The sequence below is a fragment of the Notamacropus eugenii genome, chromosome 6 (assembly GCF_028372415.1).
Source record: "Notamacropus eugenii isolate mMacEug1 chromosome 6, mMacEug1.pri_v2, whole genome shotgun sequence".
Taxonomy (NCBI): domain Eukaryota; kingdom Metazoa; phylum Chordata; class Mammalia; order Diprotodontia; family Macropodidae; genus Notamacropus; species Notamacropus eugenii.
This window is the reverse complement of record NC_092877.1, coordinates 88,377,653-88,401,180: the sequence shown is the minus strand read 5'-3', so window position 1 is coordinate 88,401,180 and position 23,528 is coordinate 88,377,653. Positions and strand designations below refer to the sequence as shown.

At 35.4% G+C, this 23,528-nt stretch overlaps 1 long non-coding RNA gene across 1 annotated transcript in view; it reads left to right on the top strand.

Moving 5' to 3' along the window:
* The first annotated feature begins 800 nt into the window (after positions 1-800).
* Positions 801-23,528, top strand: part of LOC140511384 (uncharacterized) — a 304,185-nt gene continuing 281,457 nt past the window's right edge. Inside the window, exon 1 of the long non-coding RNA XR_011969529.1 lies at positions 801-917. This is a non-coding gene — a long non-coding RNA (uncharacterized lncRNA). The remainder of the gene's footprint in view (positions 918-23,528) is intronic.

The following is a 23,528-nucleotide window of genomic DNA, read 5'->3' as shown; positions in this document are numbered from 1 at the left end:
ATTCTTAGTTTCATCCCAAATCTTTGCTTTTTTGTGGCCATTTTCTATGCTTAATCTAACATTCTTGCCACTTAACTGCCATGCCATCGAAGAAATTATCAAGGATATGAGGAAGCATGTGTGGCTTATAAGGCAAGCAATATACTATCTACATAAGCCCATGAGTTTTCATCCTGTCTCTACTTTTAACTTCCCTTGCAACCGAGGGCAAATGCTTGTCTCCCTATGCTTCAGTGAGCTCATCTGTAAAATGAGGATGGAGGAATGTCATGCTTACTGAAACACTTAGGTCAGATGATGATAGAGAGGTGATGCTTCCTAGTATAGAGGTTTGTTTTAGAAATCAGGTGCTGAGAAATCTAAAATTAGTTGATGTCAATATAAAAGAAGGAGATGCTGCGAAAGATTTGGCTTCTAACCATTTTTCCCCTCCAGAGCACATCAGCATATAAACTCTCTGTATGCAGTAACACCAGTGAATTAAAAACATAATGCAAATAGCAGAACTGTTTTCTTCCTTTTAAATTTAGATTGCTAGCAGTACATGAATTGAATACTAGAGAAAGAGGGGAAGAAAATCTGTTGATCTTTTTCTCTTCTTTTTCTTTTGCATCAAGTATGGTCAGTAAGGATAAAAGTTCCAATTTCAAAGAAGGCTGAAAGTCAACTGGATTTTTACTATCTTTTGCCGGTGTTATCTATTAACTACTTAACCAAGCTTCTGATGCAGCATAATGTGGACAGCAGGGCAGAGGGGAGTGGAATTTGCGTGTTCTCATTATTCTCTGGGGCAGGGAAAAGGAGTCAAAGTCACATGAGGCAGTCCAAGATGAGCTGGATCATCTGTGCACCTACAATTCCATAATAGTGCTGCAAAGATTTTAGAGATCGTGTCATCCAGCTGCCTTATTTTACAAGTAAGGAGACTGAGATCTAAAGGGGTGGGATGTCTTGCACATAGATACATAGCTAAATTTGTGGTCAATACATAAGAATGACTCCCAATTCTTATTTAAATCTTTAAATTTGAGTCAATACTGTCTCATAAATTTTTAGGTCATAGTGCATCAAGGACATAGGTGCATAGAACATTGATCTAGAGCTGGAGAAGAAGTTTAAAGTCATCTAGACAAACCCCTTCATTTTAGATGAAGGACTTGTCCAAGGTCACATAAATAATATGCTTCAGAAGAGACAACTTGATCCCCAGTCTTCTGTCTCCAGTGCTCTTTCCACTGTATCAGAACAGAATGGAGACTTTCTTCCCAATGTAGATTCTAACCCTAAATGTGCTCCAATTCTATCTGATCCAGTTCCGTGGTAGAATTGTTTGTTTATCAATGTAGCTCCTAAGGGAAATTAGGCCTGGGGAATACCTAGTAGCTTTGAGGATCTGTCATTTTGGCACTGTAGGTATACCCTCTACCAGTTGTTGACTTGAAAACTTTGTTAAGAAAAGGCAACAAACTAAATGCATACATTTTATGATTTAATTAATTAATTCATCAATTCCCTATTAAAGACAACAGTAACATAATGCATTATGGAGCCAGAAATGTTCTGGCTACCCAGTGCAGAAATCTTCTGACTTATATACATTTTGCCGTGAGAAAGAAACTCTCCTAATTAAGCAAACCATAAATTCAGTAAGACAGGACAATTAACAAAGCAATGTTGGTCAGGCCTTGGAATTCCAGCTGGGTAAGAAAATCCCACCAGGCTTCCTGTCCTAAACAAGCCTTTGAAGTTGTTATCTTAACAGAGTTTGACAAAAGCTGAAGTTACAACCCAAGGTATCTGTGTTTTCCTTTCTTCACACTAGGATGCTAGAAGAAGGGTCTGATAAGGGAGTAAGGGAGTCCCATTTGCTTGACATCAAAAGGCATCCTCTAAACAAAGGAGACTATTAGGTCCAGACTCTTCTTAATTCAAACTTTGGCCCTTATTAAAGTCTAAAATTTATATTAAACATTATCACAGTACATCAATTCATAAACTCTCCACACTATTATAGGTAGCCCTCATAAGCTACTAAAGACAGAAATTTTAGTCACGTGGTAGTCAAACTCCTGGTGCTGATCCTCTCCAAACTTCGCTGGGCTGGGCTGGGCTTTTGAAAGAAAAATCTTCATTTGGGGTTTTACCCTGATTAATGAAGCAAAACTTAGGATATAGAGAATTAAAGGAGTTTATTACAAGTAAGTCTAGGTAATAACATACCAACAGGCTGACCACTGGAGATAAACACTAGTTTCAAGATACAGCCAAGTTTTATAGGGAACTTTATAGACAATTCAGACAGGTCTACTTCAGCAAGAGGAGTTAGGCTCTTACACCTCAATTCTTCCCCAATGTAGCAAAGTATGTGACAATTTCCAGGTAGGTGAACCTGACAAACAGCAGTTAATGAAAAAAGCTGCACACTTGGTGTTGCCTTCTCCCACAGAACTTCCTCCAACATTCACCAACAGGAAGGGCTGGGAACAACGGATCACTGAACCAATATAATTTTCCATAGATCCTTAAATGAAAGACATGGTCCATCATCAGGACATGTTCCTGAAGTCTCTCCAGCTTGGTAGATCAAGCCAGTTTGTATGTCACTGACTTAAGTTCATGGAACTTAATGTCACTTCCAAATCATGATGGAGATTTGAATTGCAACTTTGGAGAAGCTGGTCATAACAAGTGAAGAATATGCATGAAGTCCTGTGGTGGGGCTTTCTACTAAGAAGGGTTGCTTCTTTTCCTGCATCAATCTCTACATACTCATTTTGCTCTACCACTACCATTGTATCCAATGACAAAATCCTCATTGAGCCTTCTTTCATAGGATCCTTGGCACTTTCAGGTCCTCAAGAATGGCATCACAAAAAGTATAAATACAAATAACACTCAATTGTCAGAATAGTATGATATGGAATTAATGATCATTGATATTTATGTACGGTGGCTCATAAATTTTTAAGCTTATCCCATAGTTTTTTGCACAGCTCCTATCAATCAATAAGAACTGAGTAAATGTTTATTGAATGAACAAATGAATGCATAGGTGAGCTTTTGGATTTTGCCTATTTAATTTGTATTTCTTGGAACTTCCTTCAGCACCTGGGACCTCCTCACCCAGGAACAGTCTGACATATCCAATCTCTGTGGAACAAATTTCAAGATTAAACTTTTAAGGTCGAAAAAAGCACTGAGACTCTTGGGACTATGGATAATGCTTTAAAATTTGCAAAATAAGTTTTCTTTTAATTGCCATTTTATAACTGAGGAAACCGAGGTTCTAGTAAGTATCAGGGCTAGGATTAAAACTTAGTCTCTCTGATTCTTTATCTGTCACTCACTCCATAATACCATGGTAGCTTTCTAAGAAAGAACACAGGATCTGTGAACATAAGGCCAACATTTGAATTCTGGCCATGCCTTTTTATGTGTGTGTTCTGTGTGACCAAGAGCAAATTCTTTAACTTCTTTGGGCCTCAATTTCCTGATCTGTAAAATGACAGTATTGAACTAGACCATTTTCAATATGCTTTTCAGTTCTGTCTAATTTTTTTTTTTTAGAGGAGTTGACCTGGCATCAATTTTCCCCTTTCAGCTTCTGAGAAATATTACTAAGATTTTATTAAAGTTCTTTAACCTTGGGTACCCCTAAGGAGTTCATGGATAGATTTTATGGAGTCTATAAACTTGGAGGGGGCAGCTAGATGGGACAGTGGATAGAGGGCTGGACCTGAAATCAGGAAGACATTTTTCTGAGTTTAAATCCAGCTTCAGACACTTAATAGTTGTGTGATGCTGGGCAATTCACTTAACCCTGTTGCCTGAGCTTCCTCATCTGTAAAGTGACCTGGAGAAAGAAATGGTAAATCACTCTAATATCTTTGCAAAAAAAAAAAAAAAAGAACCCCAGTTGGGGTTATGAAGAGTCTAACATGACTGGAATGATTCAGCAATGATGACCCAACAACAACCACCCATTTTGTTCACTAACCTCTAACTAAAACAGTGTTTACCTAGATAATATAAAGTATAATTCTGAGCAGGTGTCCATAAACTTCACTGGATTGCCGAAGGGATCCATGGTACAAGTTAAAAAAATATTGATTCTACAAATTACATACAAACTATCAGCTGTTCCAGGCTCTGATACTTTCAAAGGTTTCCAGGCAGTCTGGAAACATTAGGATTTTATCAAGAACCAAAATCGCCTTTGCAATGGCATTTTCAACTTTCTAGAAATTTCAATTGAATTCAACATTTTTAAGTGCTTACACTCTACAAGACATAGTTTCCCCTGGACACAAGAGAGTAAAACTTTATTTGGAAGCACCATACACTATTCAGTGAATTCATATGGATATAATGATGTTCGTAGTCTATAAAGTGATTGAGTACCTCTATCATTGGCATGCTGAAATATCACATCATGGAGATCTGTAGTATTCCTGTCATACTAGTCATGTGAGAAATGGTTTGGTAGAGTTCAAACACAGTCAAAATCTTCTTTTCAGAAATTAATGTTTAAAGAAGTTGTAAGTTGAGCAAGAAAATATCCTAAATTATTCTATTTGATTCACTAGTCACATTTGCCGTAACAGAACAGAGCTGAGAAATTCATTATGGCAACAAGTTAGTGCCTTAGTTTTGGAGTGGAGAGCCCAGGCATCTAAATTGTGTGACAAGTTGATATGTGGCTTTGTAGATGTAACTTAGTCTTTCCTATGTGAGTTTCATTACTCAACTTCCACAGGACAAGATTTACTCCTTTCTCATGACACTTATCCCAATCTGCTTGCTATCCTCCTTGTTTGTGTTCCTCACATCTTTCCTGCTAGACCATAAGTTCCTAGAGGGAAGAGACAATGCTTTTTCATCAGCAGTCTTTTATGTATGTGAGTTAGGACATACTGAACTACATCATTACCTTAATATTTTTACTTTGAATTCCTATTTGTGTTGTGTTTCTGAATTCTTGCAATTGCATATTACAGAAACTTCTAATGGGGAATCCTACAATAATAAGAAGATAGTCATATGAAAATCTACTTATCTTCTTCTGATTACTGATACCTAACACAGAGGTAACACATATGCCTTAGCATAGTCTTTGGCATTCAATAAGAGTAAATGTTTGTTAAATGAATAAATGAAGAATGAAAAGATAAGTTCATGGAGCTTGCTTATTTATTTTGTGCCTCTTGGATCTTCCAATTTTAGTAACAGAATAAGTAGTCCTTTGTGTAATGGGTAAGATATTATTTCTAGCTAATGCTGGCAATCTATGTGTGCAATGGTGAAAAATATCACTAATGACAAGTACTGTTTTCTGTACTCTCTTTATATATCACTATTCATTGGTTTGAGGATGAAGGCATTATTTTGTGGCATTATTGTACTGGAAGCAATCAGCAGTTCAATCCATTTCAGCATTGTGTCATTTGCAATTTCATCCCTTCACCTCATAGTGTACCTAATTTACTTATGATAAATTTTTACAAACTAAAAAAAAAAATCAAAGTAACAGGAATATGAGCAATGGTTAAGAAGAGGAAAAGGTATATCCATAAATATGTTATCTTGCTGTAGTAGCCAGAGGCCCAACTCCACAGGAAAAAAAAAAAAGAAACATAGAGGCATGGAGAGATCTATCCCGAAATACAGTGTGCTAATTCCTTGTCTTGTGTCAGACTCACTACTAACAAAGTTTGGCCTGTGCACCTGGTTAAGACATGGTTAAGACATAGACAATATTCAATTTAATTCAATAAACATTTATGAAGTACTTATTAATGCCAGGTACTGTGCTAAGCACTGAGGGATACAAATAAGAAAAAGAAAGACAGTTTCTGTCCTCAAGGAGTGTCTTACCATTGGATTCATGTTTTACTACCAATATTATATTCATAGCAGAGTCCAGATGGAAGAAGTACCCATTCCTTATACATGGAAATGTTGCTGCTGCAGATGCTCCTTTGTCACGTGACTTTATGCTAATGACATCGAGCCCTACATCACTGCAAGCTCCTTGAGATGTAAGGCCCATAATCTTTCCAAAAAGTAAGCCCTATCCACCAACACTGGGGGGAAAATGTGGCTGAAGAATGCCTATTATAGAAGATCTATAAACCATATAGAGGATCAGTCAGGATATAGATTTTTCTGACCTACTCATGATTTCCATATTCAAAGATACTTGAAGTCTGCTTGCCCTATTCCAGCATATTTGTAAAAGACTCTGATTCCCATTGTCTATTTCATTATAAAACATCACAGCACTTAACAGCCTCAGGTCATTAGGAATTTCTGACTAGAGCCGGAGGTTAGGTTGTGGTTAGCTCTATAGCTTCATTTCTCACAAATAAACCAAGACTAAGGAATAAGCTGGAGAGAGGCATGGGAGAAGTGGAAACCCCTTCTCTTGTATTCTTTCTGAATGTTGTACGTGTCTCACTAGTGTTTTGTATGTTACCAACAAACCCTTTAGGTAGTTGAAGGTGATTGTACCTGTGATGATGTCTCCCTCCATTCCTTCACGTATCAAACCTGAGTGGCAGACTTGACTGGATATTCATATGGAGGAGGAGATGTTACAAATCAACCTGTTGTGTTAGTATGAGATGGACACCTATTATTTACAAACGTGTGAGCACTACTGAGCAGAGGACTGTATCTGATTTGGACAATGGAGTCTTTCAGAAACAGCGTCCTTTTAATCATACATTTGTATCAGCGCTGAAAAATCCATGTCCAAATAGTTATTCTCTCATTTGGTTCACACATTTTAAAAAAATCCATTCTTCTTATCTGATTTTGAAAGAATAGTATTAAGAAGCCAGAGCTCTCTCACTGTTGAAAGCACAGGAAGCAAATTGATTGAGTAATCTTCCCAGCCACAGGTCAGTATTGTGTATCATTTTCATCTGAAATTATGTATTTGATTCAGCTGCTGGAAAATCATATGGGACTATTTAGGTAATATCAATCAAAATTAATGAATATGTTTTCATTAAATTGAAAAACATAGGATATATTATCACTGAAAAAACTTTTCTATACTCAGAGGGACACATTTAGATACTTCTTGATAATATTCAAATGTAATAGCATAGCATTATTCAAGCTAGCTCAAGTGTTTGTAGAACTGAGTGTTTTCATGTCAAATATGAGACTGATTCCCAACTCGTTTTTCAGGAACATATTATAAATACGTTATTTATCTTGTGTTGTCTCAATGCATTTTCTTCTCTACTCACATTTTTGGTCATTTCTAATTACAAAATCTTGCCAATATCACCACTACAATCACCAACAGTGATACATCATCTATCTCTCTGGATCCATATAGAAATCTTGTAAGATAGGTAAGATGAGTATTATCATTCCATCTTTACAGATGAAGAAACTGAGGTTCATTGAGTTTAAGTGACCTGCCTATGGGAACTTTGATAGTTAGAAATACAGTTCTGCACCCCTAATGAAATACTTAAGTCAAGTGACCTTGACATGACACTCTACCCTGATCTGAGTCCCTGTAAGGCCTGTAGGGTTGTATTTGGACAGTGTCATTCTGGAAAATAGTAGCACCATTTCCCTGCATCAGTCAAGGTGATACAACATTTCTCTTTTCCTTTCAAAATTCCTTGAAAGTAATTTTGTGCATGTTAGCCACAACTCAGCCTATGATTCCTATAGGAATTGGGTCATTAATAGTTGTGACCTACATAAATAAGGAAAGCTATGATAGTCCAATGAATGCCATTTGACTTGGAAAAGGAGTTAGATTATTTATGCATTGTTGCATCTTAAGAATTTGCAGGAACCTTAGAAGACCATCTCATCCAACTACTTTCAGTGAGACAAGCAACAAAATTTATTAACAGTGTACTCAGAGAAAACATAAGGCCCCACCTAATGCAGGTCTATCAAGTTTTCCTTTTAAAGGTATTGAAATTGTTCTGGAGATTAAATGACCTGGATGCAAAGCCATCTTCTGACATACACTAGCTAGGAGACTATGTGCAATTCATTTCACCTCTCAGTATTCTAAGCAACTCTTTAAGACTAAGTTGCAGAGAAGGTGAGAACATGTACTTATAGAGAGAGTTTACCCACCTAGGATTTCTCCAAATTACTGGAAACACAGGTCCAACCCTTGCCCTTTTCCTTCATATAAAACAACTAAGGATACAAAGATCCCAAGTGCCTTCCTCAGGCTTTTGCCTGGAGACCAGCAGAATGACCAGCTGATGAAAAAAAGAACTGCACTCTGCTGAATCAAGGCTTATATATTCGTGAAATATCCATTCTCTGCTTTGCATGTTTTCCCCATGATGAGTCTAAGTAAATGTCCATTTGTTGACTGCCGAATGTTCCATGCAGTGGTACAGTGGGTAGAGCACTGGACCTGATGTCAGGAAGACTTGAGTTCAAATCCAGTTTCAGATGCTTAGTAGCTACAACTCACTTACCCTGTGTCTACTTCAGTTTCCTTATCTGTAAAATGTAAATAATAATTAATAGCACCTGCCACTCAGAGTTATGTGAGAATAAAATAAGACAATATTTGTAGAGTGCTTTGCAAGTTTTAAAACACAATATAAGTGATAGCAATTATTGAGTGTTTAATTTTGTTCCAGTGTCCAATCTAAATCACCAAGGAACTGACTTGAACAATTCTTGATCTTCAGCTAGAACTTTCTCTGATTGTTATATGGCAGGGACATCAATACTTCGCATATGTTTCCTGCTTTTATGGATCTTCCAGCTCAGTAGAGACATATAACAGAACCCCCAGAGTAATGCAGGAATCCTTTCTACAACACCCAAGAGAAATGGTTATCAAACCTTTGCTCAATTATTTCCAGTGCCTAGGGATATCATGAGGCAGCCTGATCCATTTTTCAAGAGTTCCAATTGTTAGGAAAGAGTTTATACTATAATGAAAAACAAGTATAGAATAAAAACGTGCCTTCCTGTAATTTATACCTGTTGGTCCTCGTTTGCCCTATGGGGTCAAATAAAACACCTCTCCAGCTTCTTCCAAATGATAAACCTTCAAATATTGAAGTATAATCATTCATCTCTTTTTTTTCCTTTAGCCTTCTATTTATATAATTCTTAGGATTCTGAGATTTTGAGCAGAAAGGAAATTAAGAGATCATCTTGTCCAATTCTTTCATTTTTCCAATGAAAAACAAGAAGCCTCAAAAGATGAAATGATTTGTCTAAGGGTCATATAATTAGTCCCAGGTAGACCTGGAACTCTGGTCCATTGCTGAGATTCTAAATCCAAAATCCAGTGACCTTTCTGCTATATCTATCACCAACCAGTTATTGGGGGAAGATGCTCATTTTTTTGAGTGTATTTAAATTATTTTCATTTTGCCTTTAAAAATTTAACCTGGGTTTATATCTATATCTATCTATATATAAATATATACACACACACACACACACACACATATATAAATCAAAACAGATCATAATACTATAGACAAGTGATTTTAAAATAATGGGAAATCCAAATACCATTGCTTGGTTTTACCCAGACATAATTCATGTGTGAACACTTTCCCTCCCTGTGTGTGTATATGGTCATAGTTTATCTGTTTACTCTCCACTGAAATATCATTTTTTTCTTTATTGTCAGAACCATAATAATGGACTAGTATGGATATCAGGCATCACAAATTCCAAGCACTTATCTGTCTATAAGCAAACTGGAGGAAATGAGTTGAAAAATGTAGTTGTTCCTAGATTATCTTATTAAGGTCTTAATTATCTTCTCTAAGTATACCTCTGTGTAATTTTCTGTACCAGTCAGTTTAAGCAATGATATCATCTTAGCATTTAGGGTTTTTACTTCTTTATCTTTAGCATTCTCATGAAAGAAAGACACACAACTTACTTGTCACATATTTTTCTGAGCTTTTAAAGTTCTGGTTAAGGTAATATTGAAACTATTGTCATAGCAATTTGGTTTCAACCTTTAAGAAAAATGATCGAAGGAACCTGAGCATGTTGTATAGCTTTCTGCAGGCCTAAATCGGAACGATTTTAAGGACAATTTAGCATTAAGCTGCAAAATGCTTTAAATAGCCTTCACATGTCTACTGAAGTTAATGGCTGTACAACTTCAATCACCAATACCCACTCAGATTCTCTCTCAAACCATAACCTTAAGGAGAAATAAGCATTCCAACTCACTGAAATCTAGAAGAAACTTTTCTAGCAGACATTGCTGCATTTACTTGGTTGAGTCAAATTGAATATTATTGTGAATGTCAGGGTGATTTTGGCATTGATACAGGAATATTTTGTTTGAAAAAGTGTGTATTTAATTAACTGAGTCAAGGAGGGAGCATCTGGGCAACATATTACCAGCTAAAGACCAACAACAGGTCAGACTTGAGCCTCCTAAGCCTTATGCCAACAAAGCCTTATGTGCTGAGGATGAGACACGGTCAGTATCTTGGGAGGGGTAAAAGTCCTAGCCTTGCAGATTCAATGAACGCTGTCTCCTGCTGTGAGATTCATAGGGGACAAATGAAGTAAGAGGTAGCTCCAGATGGTGAATTTTGGATAGAACTGCACGAGGCCAGCTTTGTTGTGGTGGTTATTTTCCCCTTCATTTCAGGTAATGTATACTGACTGGGAAAAAAAAAAAAAACATTTTGACCAACATGACTAACCTACAGAAAGACTAGATCAAGTCATTTCATCAGAAGGGAAAGGAAGGGGATATAGAGATAAAGATAACTAGAATAGTTGGTGAATATTCATGAACCCACTCCTTGACCACAGAAGAATTCTTTGAGTCTCCATATTTAACTCTCTTACTGATTCAAGTTTGGAGGATTCAAAGTAGTGTGGGAGGAGGTTTATTCTAAGTCAGAGCATCCTGTTCCTTTTTGTATCCTTCAATATAAACCCATATGACACCAGAGTTATGTGAGACATCTAATGAGGTCAGTGGGGCTGTGGAGGAAAGTCACTTATTTTCTGGTTAGAAACTGCTTTGTTGAATTTATGTGTCCCTTGGCCAGTGAAGGATAGGGTGTGTATAAATGGATTTTTCCATTTTGTGTGTGTGTGTGTGTGTGTGTGTGTGTGTTTGTGTGTTATCCTATAGTTAAATTCAAGTGAGTATGTACCTATTTATTGAAATTCCAAACCATCCATCTGGAAAGGACATAATCTAGAGTTCACAAAAGTACTGTCAGGTCCTTATGGGGTTCATGGTCTTACCCCAAGAAGACTGTGGTAATCTCTAAGAAGTGTGTGATCATCCAATCAGAGAGTAGAAAGATGTATTCCACCCCTTCTTATGGTAGCCAATCATGAGGCTTGTCATTAATAAAACTGCATTTACCAAATGCCATTCCATTCTAGCCCCACCCTTCTTTGTACAATTTACATCCTTCTTCTGAGTGGAAATACATCCCCTTAGGTATTCACATTAGTAGCAGTGTAGGTGTCATTGGAAAATTCTGTGCCATACCACTCCAGAGCCTCTATTTTGCCTTCTACGTCAAGTTCTCTTTGATGAAGAGTTCTATGTTCCAAAACATACAGCCTTTTCTTTTGGGCAGAAGAGAGCAAGCCTCATTGGATTATTAGGCATGGGTGAATTGGAACAGATTTCCCTCTCTCATACTTTTCTCCCAAACCCACCTCTCTTTTGGGATGCAAATTATTTTAAAGGTCTCAACAGCCTTCTAGTCATTCAGATTGACAACCTCAGTTTCATCTTTAGAACCTCCACCTCCCTCATCCTACATATCCGTTCAGTTTGCTAAATCTTATCTTTTCTGTTCTCATATCTTGCCCATCTCTTTCTTTCTCTACTCACACAGCTACCAGCCAGTCAGAAAGCATTTATTAAGTATCTTCATGCTAGGTACTGTGTAAATGACAGGGATTAAAAGAAAGAAAAAAAAATAGCTCCTGCTTTCAGAGTGTGATTGAGAGTGACAAAAACTGTGAAGAGATCAAGAAGGATAAGGTTTGAGAAAAGGTCATTGGATTTGGCAATTAAGATTTCATTGTGTGAAATTGCAAACTACCTCATTTATTAATTATTAATTGAGAATTGTATCTAATTACTGGAATGAATCCATATAGACTATAGTTAGATATAATTGTATAAGTCTTAGTATTAGAGTTCACAAGAGTTTAACCTCCCTATTTCTCTGAGCTATAACCTGGACTCAATCTATTTTAACCTAGAAGAGAGGAGTAAGGGTGAGTTGATCACAAAATGTTTTGCCTGGTCATAAGCTTAGCACTCTGGTGTAGGGGGTTGCCTAACATAAGACTTTCCAGAAAATGTTGATCAACTTTGTGTTTTCCCCACTGCCATGGATCCTGGGGATCTCCTTGTATGAGTCAGGTCAAATACAAGCCCACATTGCCTCTGATATAAGCCAATTGCTGTCTTAGTTTACTTTTTCATCATAGAACTATTTTTAGCATCTCATATATTTTCAAATATATGTATAGAAGAGGCTGTTCTGATTGTAAAGGATTTCCTTGGCGACTGAGGGAGTTGGGATCTCATTATCTTGGTAAGAGCAAGTATTGCTAATAGACTGATCATGCTCAGAACTTTGTGCCTCAATTTCTCTTCACAGATTTTTATCACAGCAATTGATAACTTTAAAGAGAGGAGTTTGGGTTGATACAGGAGGTCAGTTTGCCATCATATTGCAAAAAATTTTTTAAAAAGTGAGAGGAAAGTGGAGTCAATTGGCACAGATATTCTTCTCAACTTCCTAAATGGAAGAGAGATAAAGGATGCTAGCTAGTGGGAATAGATGGATCAAGTGTGGATTTTAAGAATGGGGTATTTTTCCAGGCAATAGGGAAGTAATCAGTCCCAAAAGACGGAAGATTAATGAAAGAGTAGAGACAATCGAGGGTACAATCTGATAGATAAGATGGGAAACAATGAGATCATAAGCAGCTAGAGTGGAAATGACACGAACCATCTCTTCATGTGAAAGGAAGGTGAAGAAGGAGGTAGTGGCAGAAAGCACCTGAATCCGGTGAGATATTGAGGAGTGACAAGAGGGAGCCCTCAGTGAATGCCCCCATTTTTTTTCAATGATGAGTCAAGGTTCTCAAGAGACAGTTGGGAGAGATTTTTGTCTGTTTATTTATTTTTTGAGGAGGGATAAAAGGTATTGAAAAAAAGTATTGTATTGACTAGGATAACAAATTGATTAGAGAGGTTAATAAAAAAGATTGCCTGGCTACAATAAGGAGACAGTTGTGGGCCTACTCAGCATTGTCCCATGGCTTTCTCCAGCTTCATTTAGTAGCACTTAAATAAAATTAAAACCAAAAATACTAGGAATAATCTAAAGTTGATGTTTAGCGGGACAAAATATAGGATAAGGAGGCAAGGAACTCAAGAGAAGAAGAGAGTGTAATATTGAATAGTGTGGACAATGTGTTAGGATGGAGAAAGAAAGAAGAGAGTACATACAGTCAGTGAGAGGCAATTTCTGGGAAAGAAATGTGGGGTCAAGAGACTGGAAGTCATGGTGAGGGTAAAGGGCTTAAAGGTTATAAAGTCAAAGGACAGGCAGAATGACAATAGTTTTAATCAGATAAGGGAATTTCAGAGTTCATGATTATGGAATTAGTGCATTTGTGATTGATTGCAAAATCAAGACTATTTCTATGTGTAGTTGAGGTGGGGTGGATGAGTAGGTCATGGGAAATGGGCAAATAGAGGAATTTGGATATTAGGTTGTGTTGAAGTTTCCCAGTTTGTAGATAGGAGTTGAACAGGAAACCATGTATTTTGGTCAGAAAAAAAAATTCACAGTGTATAGATAACAGCTATCAGAATTTTGTTTGAGTGTTAAATATGAATTGAATGAACCTCAAAGAAGGAGAACCTGTTCCCTGCTGTATGGAGAGAAAGAGTCTGGAAGTGGTGATGGAAAGTAAGGAATATTCCAACTCCCTGACCAAGACCAGTAGTTATCATGGTATAAGTAAGAGTTAAACCAACACTGAAAAATTGGTCAGGAAATCTGTCATCAGCAGGAAGCTAGGTAAATGTGAGTACAAGAAAAGCAAAGGAAGAAGGAGAGTTAAAGTTTTTAGATGAAAATAAATTTTTACCTATAGAGAAGGCATTCCAAAGAGCATAGTGGAAGGAAAAGGGAGGTTCAGAATAAGATATTGAGTGACAGTTGAGTTTGGGTTAAGAATCATAGAATAAGAGAGTGGGGATTCAGGGAAAGAAAATAAAGTTTGAATAATAACTGCTTGGGGTTCAGCACCACTAGAATGGAGAATTTATTACAGGGTGAGAGTTTGTCAAGCCATTTAGGAATCAGTTCAGGCAGGGTGTCAACATCCCTGGGATTTTAGACTGAGTAGAGCAGAGCATTCTCAGAGGATTAGGCAGTAGGCTATAGCTAGAAATATATAAAGGTGATAGCAGCTGAAAAGGGGACTAGCTATATAGCAAGTGACTGATAATGAGAGTGTGATGGAATAGGATATTTCTCCTTCCCCTAAACTCCCACTCTGGTTCAAAACTTGTCACCTTTCTAATGGATTGTTGCCATAGCTTTCTAATTATCTCTCTGCTCAAGTCTCTTCACACTCCTATTCATCCTCCACAATGTTAGAGCTTCCTTTTTCCTAAATGTTAGATTTGGCTATGTCACTAACCTACTAAAGAAAATCTGATGACTCCATATTGATTTTAGGAGTGGATACATTTTGGTACTGTAAACACTAAGCACCCCAACATACACAGGGGGTCCTGCTATCATAGATTCTTAGATCTGCTTTCATAAAAGGAAAGGCAGCTTTTGAGGGGTTAACATTAATCAAACATAGATATCAGAGAAAATCAAAATTTCAGAGAAAATACAGAGAATGATATACAGAAAATATACAGAGAAAATAGAGAGACATAAAATCAGACATGCTTCCAAAATGTCTGACCATTATGTGCATACAATTACCAGAGAGGGAAGCACCAACTTCTGGGTTTTAGCATGGTGGTGGGGAGGATGGGGCTCCTTAGCTGCTTCCCAGAGTCTCTCTAGCCAAAGAAACACTTCAAATCAGTAAACCCCAAAGAAAACCTCACCCTCAGAATGGGTGTCAAAAGTGTATAAATATATAGACTTTTTAGAGCCTTAGGAAAGGCATAACCCTGTGACCCATTGCCTCAGTAAAAAAAAAAAAACAAAAACAAAAGGTACTTGGGACCCTCCTACAAAAGGACTCCCTTAATCAAGCTTCCCACAATGTGCAGGCCCATCAATGGGTGGGAAAGATCCTTCTTAATCACATTATGCAATCAGAGGCACTTTTAGTAAAACCCAACCAGCAAAAGAATTTTACTTGTCACTATAGGTACTTATCTCTTCCTTTCAAAAATATATATTTGATTATTGTACATATATGTATTCTATACATAACTATTAGAATAGTAGGATTTGTATATAATTTACAAATATGTGCAAATTGGAAGGTAAAGCTTTTTTTTTTTATATACTGATAAGTTTAAAAGATAAAAAACATTTAGAGGCCAGTGATGTTAGATACCTTCCTCTTTATAAAAGTTTATTTTTCCAATAGGCAAGAATTTAATTTTCTTTCACTCCCAACTCACCATCCTATCTCTATTGACTAACTGAGGTCTAGAGAATGATGAGACTTTGCACATTGACATATCGAAACTTAGGCCTACAGATCCTATCTTTAAACTTTTCGTCTAGTGCTCTTTCAAAAGTGCCTTAATGAGCTGAATTAATATTTGGAAAAAAGTATCAAATTCTTCATAGTTATAATATATTCAAGAAGCTAGAAAACGAATTTAGATCTAATGACTTCAATCCCTTTATGTTGCAGATAGAAGTATAAACTATGTTAAATAGAAGTAGGTAAATTGCCTAGAAAGATTAAGTGACTTTTTGAAGGTCACAAATGTACTTAGTGGTAGAGCTAGTTTAGACTAGATGATTTCTGCAGTTTTTTTTAGCTCTAAAATACTGATTTTTTGAGGAGGGGGATATCTATTAAGAATGTACCATGTTCAGAGAATGATGCTAATTTCTTGGGATTATACAAAGTTTTTACAGAAAGTCTCTCTGGTAAAGATCTTACTTCTAAGACATATAAGCCACTCATGCAAATTTATAGAACAGCAAATTGATAAATGGCTAAAAATGCATACAAACAATTTTTTTAAAGAATTTGAATGCTCTTACATAGAATTAAAATAAGGCATCAGGGCCAAATATATTATACTTCAGTTGAAGTAAAAAGTCAAGAGTAGCAATCACAATTTCAGCAAAGCAAAATTAAAAATAAGACCTAATTAAAAGAGATCACCAGTAAGTGTATCTTGCAGAAAGACACCATAGACAATAAAGTAATATAAATATTAAGCATATATGCATCAAATGGAAGAATATTTCAATATTTAAAGAACAAGTTAAATGAATTACAGGAGGAAATAGTAGAACTATACAAGTGGGAGACCTCAACTTTGCCCTCCAAAAACTAGATAAACCTAACAATAAAGTAAGGTAAAAAGAAGTTAAGGAGATGAATGGAATCTAGAAAAGTTAGATATGATAGTCTGGTGAATAAAACTGAATGGAGACAGAAGGGATTATACCCTTTTATTCAGCTGTACATTGATAGCTTCACAAAAATTGACCATTAGGGCATAGAACCCTCATAATCAAATGCAGAAAAGCAGAAAGATTAAATGCAACCTTTTCAGACCATAGCATTATGGTCTGAAATAAAAGGCTTTCTATGGAATCATATATAAAATATAAAAATTATGTATGGAATCATATATTAAAAATTAACCAGAAACTAAATAATTTAATTCTAAGGAAGGAGTAGGTAAAGGAACAATTTACAGAAACAACCAATAATTTCATTAAAGATAATGACAACGAAGAGATAACATACCAAAATTTATGGGATGCAGTCAAAAGAATACTTAGGAGAAAATTATATTCAAAGGTATGTATCAACAAGAAAGAGAAAGAGCAGATCAATGAATTGGGAATGCAACTGAAAAGAAAACTTAAAAAAATTAAAAATCTCCAATTAAACACCAAAATAGAAATCCTGAAAATCAAAGGAGAGATTAATAAAATTGAACATAAACAAAAAGCTGGTTTCATGAAAAATAAATAGAAAACCATGGGTGGATTTGATATTTTAAAAAAGGCCAAATTCCCAGTATCAAAAATGAAAAGGTTGACTGCACCACCAATTAAGTTGAAACTAAATCAAATATTAGGCATCATTTTCCTAGATCTTATGACAGCAGAATTCAAGATATAATTGGAATAAATATTTACAAAAAATTAATAACATGAATTTCAAGAGTAGAACCAAGGTGGTAGGTTAAAGGCAACTTAGCTGAACTCTCTCAACATTTCCATCCAAACAACTTTAAAATAATGTTTCAAATTAAATTTTGGAGTGACAGAGTCAAAAAAAAAAAGGTCATATTGAGATATATTTCTGACCTAAGAAAACTTAAGAGGTTGGCAAGTAAAGCTGTGACACCAGAGTAGAGACCTGTCTGAAGTTCATGGAAGTGATGTCAAAAGGAGCAGTTTTGGAAGCTCTTAGCCCCATAAGAGTATGGGGGATGAATAATTAATCAGAAAGAGATTACAGGGAACTTTTTGCTGGAATCAGTTGTTTGGCAACTGATTGGCAATTCTATTACCCAAACCCATTCTGGGTCACAGTTCCAGGGCAAAAAGGCGCACTTGGTGTCAAACATAAGGGAACAGGGACCCTGGTTGCATTTCCAACACAAAGAGAGTCTTAGCACTTGTGGCTACAAGGGACCTGTAGCCTTTTGTGAGTAAAGACTAGAGTGCACACGACAAAAACAGTTACCACACCTTTTCCAGGAAAACACCACCTTAGAAAGTGAAAACTTGAAGACTCCCAGAACTAGCTCTGAAAATAGCATGAACAAATCTGAAACTTGTCATATATCCCCCACCCCCACTCTCAGCAGAGCAGAGCCTAACTTGTGCATAAAGTTCAAAGTCAAGAAATAGTTTGAAAACCTGGGAAACTAATAAAAATAATTGACTGTAAAAAGCTTCTGAAGTGTCAGGGAAGATGCAGATATAAACTCAATGTGAAAACAGGTACAAACAAAGCCTCAAAGGAAAAACAAAATATTAGTTGGACCCAAGTCCAGCAAGAATTCCAGGAAGCATTATAGAAAGAGATGAAAATGGCAGAGTAAAAACTGGGAAAAGAAATGAGTGATGCAAGAAAATTATGGAATGAAAATCAACAGCTTGGTTAACAAAAGGAATGAAAATGAGGAAAAGAACACTTTAAAAAACAGAATTGGCCTAATAATAAAAGAAGTCAAAAAAATCACTAAATAGCTCCTTAAGGAGAACTGGTCAAATGGAAAAGGAGGTACCAAAAATCACTGAAGAAAATAACTCTTTAAAAACAGAATTGTCCTAGTTGAAAAAGATAAACAAATCTCACTGAAAAAGATAAGTCCTTAAGAATTAGAATCAGGAAAATAGAAGATAATGACTTCATGAGACATCAAAAAACAATAAAACAAAATAAAATGAATTGAAAAAAAATGAAGATAATGTGAAATATCCCATTGGAAGAACAAATGACCTGGAAAACAGATTAAGGAGAAACAATTTAAGATTTATTGGACTAATTGAAAGAAAAAAGGCCCTAAACACCATATTTTAAGAAATTATCTCGGAAACCTGACCCACCATCTTAGATCAAGAGGACAAAAATAGAAATAAAAAAAATCTGCTAATTACCTAAAAGAGATCTGAAAATTAAAAACTCCCAGGAATTTTATAGCCAAATTGCAGAACTCAAGATCATATTTGATTTAAAGGCAACCACATTATAAAAAAGAGAAGGCTTGGACTATGATATTCCAGAAGGCAAAGGAGCTAGGCTTACAATCTTACAATACTTACAGAGCAAAATTGAGTATAATCTTTCAGAGGAAAAATGGATATTAAATGACAATGGAATTTTAAGCATGAAAACAACAGAGTTGAATAGAAAAATTTGACTTTCAGATATAAGACTCAAGAGAAGCATAACAAGAAAAACATGAAAAAGAAATCTTAAGATTAAAGTGTTTACTATATGGGAAGATGGCACATATTTTCTTTTGGAACATAACTAACACAAAAGTATTTTTTTGTTAACTTCACATATATAATAGATGTCATATTGCTTGTCTTCTCTAGGGATGGTGGAGGGGTAAACCTGAGTGTTAGAATTTGGAAGTCAATTAAAGAAAAAATGATTGTTAAAAAATTAAACATTATTGAAAATAATTAAATAAGAAAAATAAATTTAAAAAGAATTTGAATACTTTTCCATTAGTGCGTACATGTTTAGTACTAATATTACTTCATTACTGACAATACCTTTTAACAAAATGTAATTTCCCACATTACTTCTTTTAAATAGATCTATTTTTGCTTTTGCTTTGTCTGAGATAAAGATTGCTATTCCTGATTTTTTTAAAACAATAGCTGAAGCTTAACAGATTCTGCCCCAGGCAATTATTTTAGTTATGTGTCCTTTTGTTCCAAATGTATTTCTTGTAAATAACTTATTCTTGGATTCTGTTTTCATTTTTATTGTGAGCTCATCACATGACTAAACTGTACATTTCTCTCCATCCTACTTTTTCCTATTTTTTCTTTTCATTCTCTCTTTTCCCCCTGTCCCTACTCAAAAGTCAGGTTTCTAACCCCTGCCTCTCTTCATCCATCCTTCCTGCTTTCAACACCCACTTCTCTTATCCCCTTTCACTCCTACTTTTCTGTTGAGTAAAATAGATTTCTGTATCTGACTGAATGTGTATGTTAATCCCTCTTGATCCACTTCTAATGAGAGAGATTCAAACATTGCCTGAGCACCCAATAGTTCCACTTCCCTGTAAAAGGTCTTTCTTGCATGCCTTTTAGGTAAGAAAATTTTTTCCCATTCTCCTCCCTTCTCCTAATGCAGCCCTCTTTCTCACTGTTTCATATATTTTTTGTTTCTTGGTCATTCCTATATAATCAACTCATGCCATGTGCTCTGTCTGTGTATGCTTCTTTTAATTACTCCTCTAATTTGCTTGCGATATCACCTTTCATGTCTAAATCATGTACCCATTTTGACCTTATCTTGGCATACCAGCTGAGATCACAGTCTATATCCAGTTTCTCCAAAATTGCTTTCTAATTTTTCTGCCAGTTTTGTTAAATAGGGGCTTTTGCTCCAAAAACTTGAATCTTTCACTTTCTCAGATATCGAATAGCCATATGGTCATTTACTACTGTGTATTGTGAACTTAATCTATTCCACTGATTCACCACTCCTTTTCTTAGTCAATATAAATATGTTTTGATGATTACTTCTTTGTAATACAGTTTGAGATCTGGTGGTGCTAGGTCCCTTTCCTTCTATTTTTATTTTCATTAATTACTTTGATAGTTTTATTTGTTTTTCTTCTAGATTAATTTTGCTACAACTCTTTCTAGTTTTATATGATAATTCATTTATAACTTAATTGGTATGGCAATGAATAAGAAAATTAATTTATATTAATTTAGTAAATATATTTAGATAGAATTGTCATTTTTATTTTATTGGTTTGGCCTACCCATGAGTAATTAATATTCGTCTAATTGTTTAGATCTGACCATGTGTAAAGGGTCTTGTAATTGTGTTCATATGGTTCCTGGTGTTTTCTTGGCAGGTAGATTCCCAAGTATTTTATATTGTTTGTAGTTATTTCAAATGTAATTTCTCTTTCAGTTTCTTCCTACTGGACTTTGTTGGTAATATTTAAAAATGTTAATGATTTATATGGATTTTTCTTGCACTTTTATTTATTATTTATGTATTATTAATTATCTTGTTTATTTTACTAAAGTTGTTGACTATTTCAATGAGTTTTGGGTTGATTCTCTAGAATTCTCCAAGGATGTCATTATATCATCTGCAAAGAATTTTCATTTTGTTTCCTGTTTGCTTGTTATACTTCCTTCAGTTTGTTTTGCTTCTCTTCTTGCTGTACCTAGCATTTCTAGTATAATATTGAACAACAGTGGTTACTAGAGAGAATCCTTGCCTCACCCTTGGTCTTATTGAGAAGGTTTCTTTCTTATCCCCATTACAGATAATACTTGTTTGTGGTTTTAGATCAATATTGTTTATCTTTTCCAGGAAAGTTCCAATTATTCCTAGGATTTCTAGTGCTTTTAATAAGAATGAGCGTTGTATTTTGTTGAAAAAATTTTGAATCTATTGAAAGAATCATATGGTTTTTGTTGTTTTTGTCATCCATATGGTCAATTATGCTGATAGTTTTCCTAATATCAAATCAACAGTCATTTCTGGTTTAAATCCCCTCTGGTCATCCCATATAATCTTTGTGAAATATTGCTATGGTCTCCTTCATAGTAGTTCATTTAAATTTTGCATAAATATTCATTAGGGAAATTGGTCAATAGTTTACTTTTTCTCTTCTTTTTTTGATCTTCTGTTTTTGCTCTTCCAAGTATCAAAAAGAATTTGGTAAGACTCCTTCTTTGCCTATTTTTCCAAGTCACTTATATAGTATTAGAATTAATTTGTCTTTAAATGTTTGGGAGAATTTGCTTGTGAATTGATCTAGTCCTGAGGATTTTTCCTTAGAGAGTTTATTTGTGGCTTATTCATTTTTTTTCTAAGATAAGGCTACTTAAGTATTCTATTTCTTCTTTAACCTGGGCAATTTATTTTTTTGTAGATATTTATCTATTCTGCTTAGATTGTTAGGTTTATTGGCATATCATTGGGCAAAAAGGCTTCTAATTATTACTTTAATTTCCTCTATATTGGTGCTGAATTTACTCTTTTCATCATTAACATGGGAATTTTTTTTTCTTTTTTTAAAAATCAAATTAATCAATGGTTTATCTGTTTTATTGGCTTTTTCATAAAACCAGCTCCTATTTTTAATTATTAGTTCAATGATGTTCTAATTTTCTGTTTTATTAATCTCTTCTTTGATTTTCAGGATTTCCAATTTGGTTTTTAATTGGATATTTTTAATTTTTTCCATTTTTAGATTTTTTTTAGTTTGATTTACTGACATTGATTTACTGTCTCTATTTTCTTGATGTAAGCATTTAGAAATACAATTTTTTTTCTAAGCACTGCTTTAGTTGCATAGTTTTGTATGTTGTTTTGTAAAATAAAGTTTTATATGTTGTCTCATTGTCGTCATTCTCTTTAATTAAATTACTGATTGTTTTTGTGCTTTGTTCTTTGACCTACTCATTCTTTAGTGTGGAATTATTTCATTTATAATTAATTTTTAATCTATATTTCCATGGTCCTTTACTGAGAGGAAGTTTTATTTCATGATGATCTGAAAAGGGTGTATTTAATCTTTCTGCTTTTCTGTATTTAGTTGTGAGGTTTTAATGCCCCCTTTTAATGACCAGTTTGTGTGAAAGTACCATGGATAGCTGAGGAAAAAAAATATACTCTTTTCTATTACCATTCAGTTTTCTCCAGAGGTCTCTCATATCTAATTTTCCTAAATTTTTATTCATTTCTTTAACTTTTTAAAATTTATTTTATGGTTATATTTATCTTGTTCTGAGAAGGGAAGGTAGAAATACTGACTAGTAGAGTTTTACTGTCAGTTTCCTCCTATAACTCATTTAACTTTTCTTTAAGAATTTGGATAGTATGCCACTTGGTGCATTTATGGTTTAGTCTGCACATGTGTTCATCCTTTGTTGCTGAGGAAGACCATGCTGTCAGAGAAATAGTGACATGATTTGCACTTGACTTTGTTTTGGGTGAGGGAGGGCTGTGGAGGTCACCAGCCTCACTTCTCCTCGAGAGCCTGAATCCAGTGACCAGATATTCATCAGGATGACTGGAGATGACCCAGGATGAGGCAATTGGGATTAAATGATTTGCCCAATGTCACACAGCTAGTGAGTGTCAAGTGTCTGAGGTGAGATTTGAACTCAGGTTCTTCTGACTCCTGCACTGGTGCACTATTCACTTTACCACCTAGCTACCCCAGAATAAAACAGACTCTTGAGTAGAGACAGGATGTGTGTGTGTGTGTGTTTGTCCTTCACTCCTGAAGAAGACCATGCTATCAGAGAAATAATGACATGACTTGTACTTGACTTTCATTTTGAGTGAGGGAGGGATGTGCAAGGTCACCAGACTCACTTCTCCTCCAGAGCCTGAATCCAGTGACCAGATATTCATCACGATGACTGGAGATGACCCAGGATTAGGCAATTGGGACTTGATAAGTATTTCAAGAGATGTCTATGACCTTTACATCTGTTCTACTTGACTTAGAAAGGGGCAACTAGATAGTGCAGTGAGTAGAGCACCCATGCAGGAGTCAGGAGGACCTGAATTCTAATCTCACCTCAGACACTTGATATGCACTAGCTGTGTGGCCTTGGGCA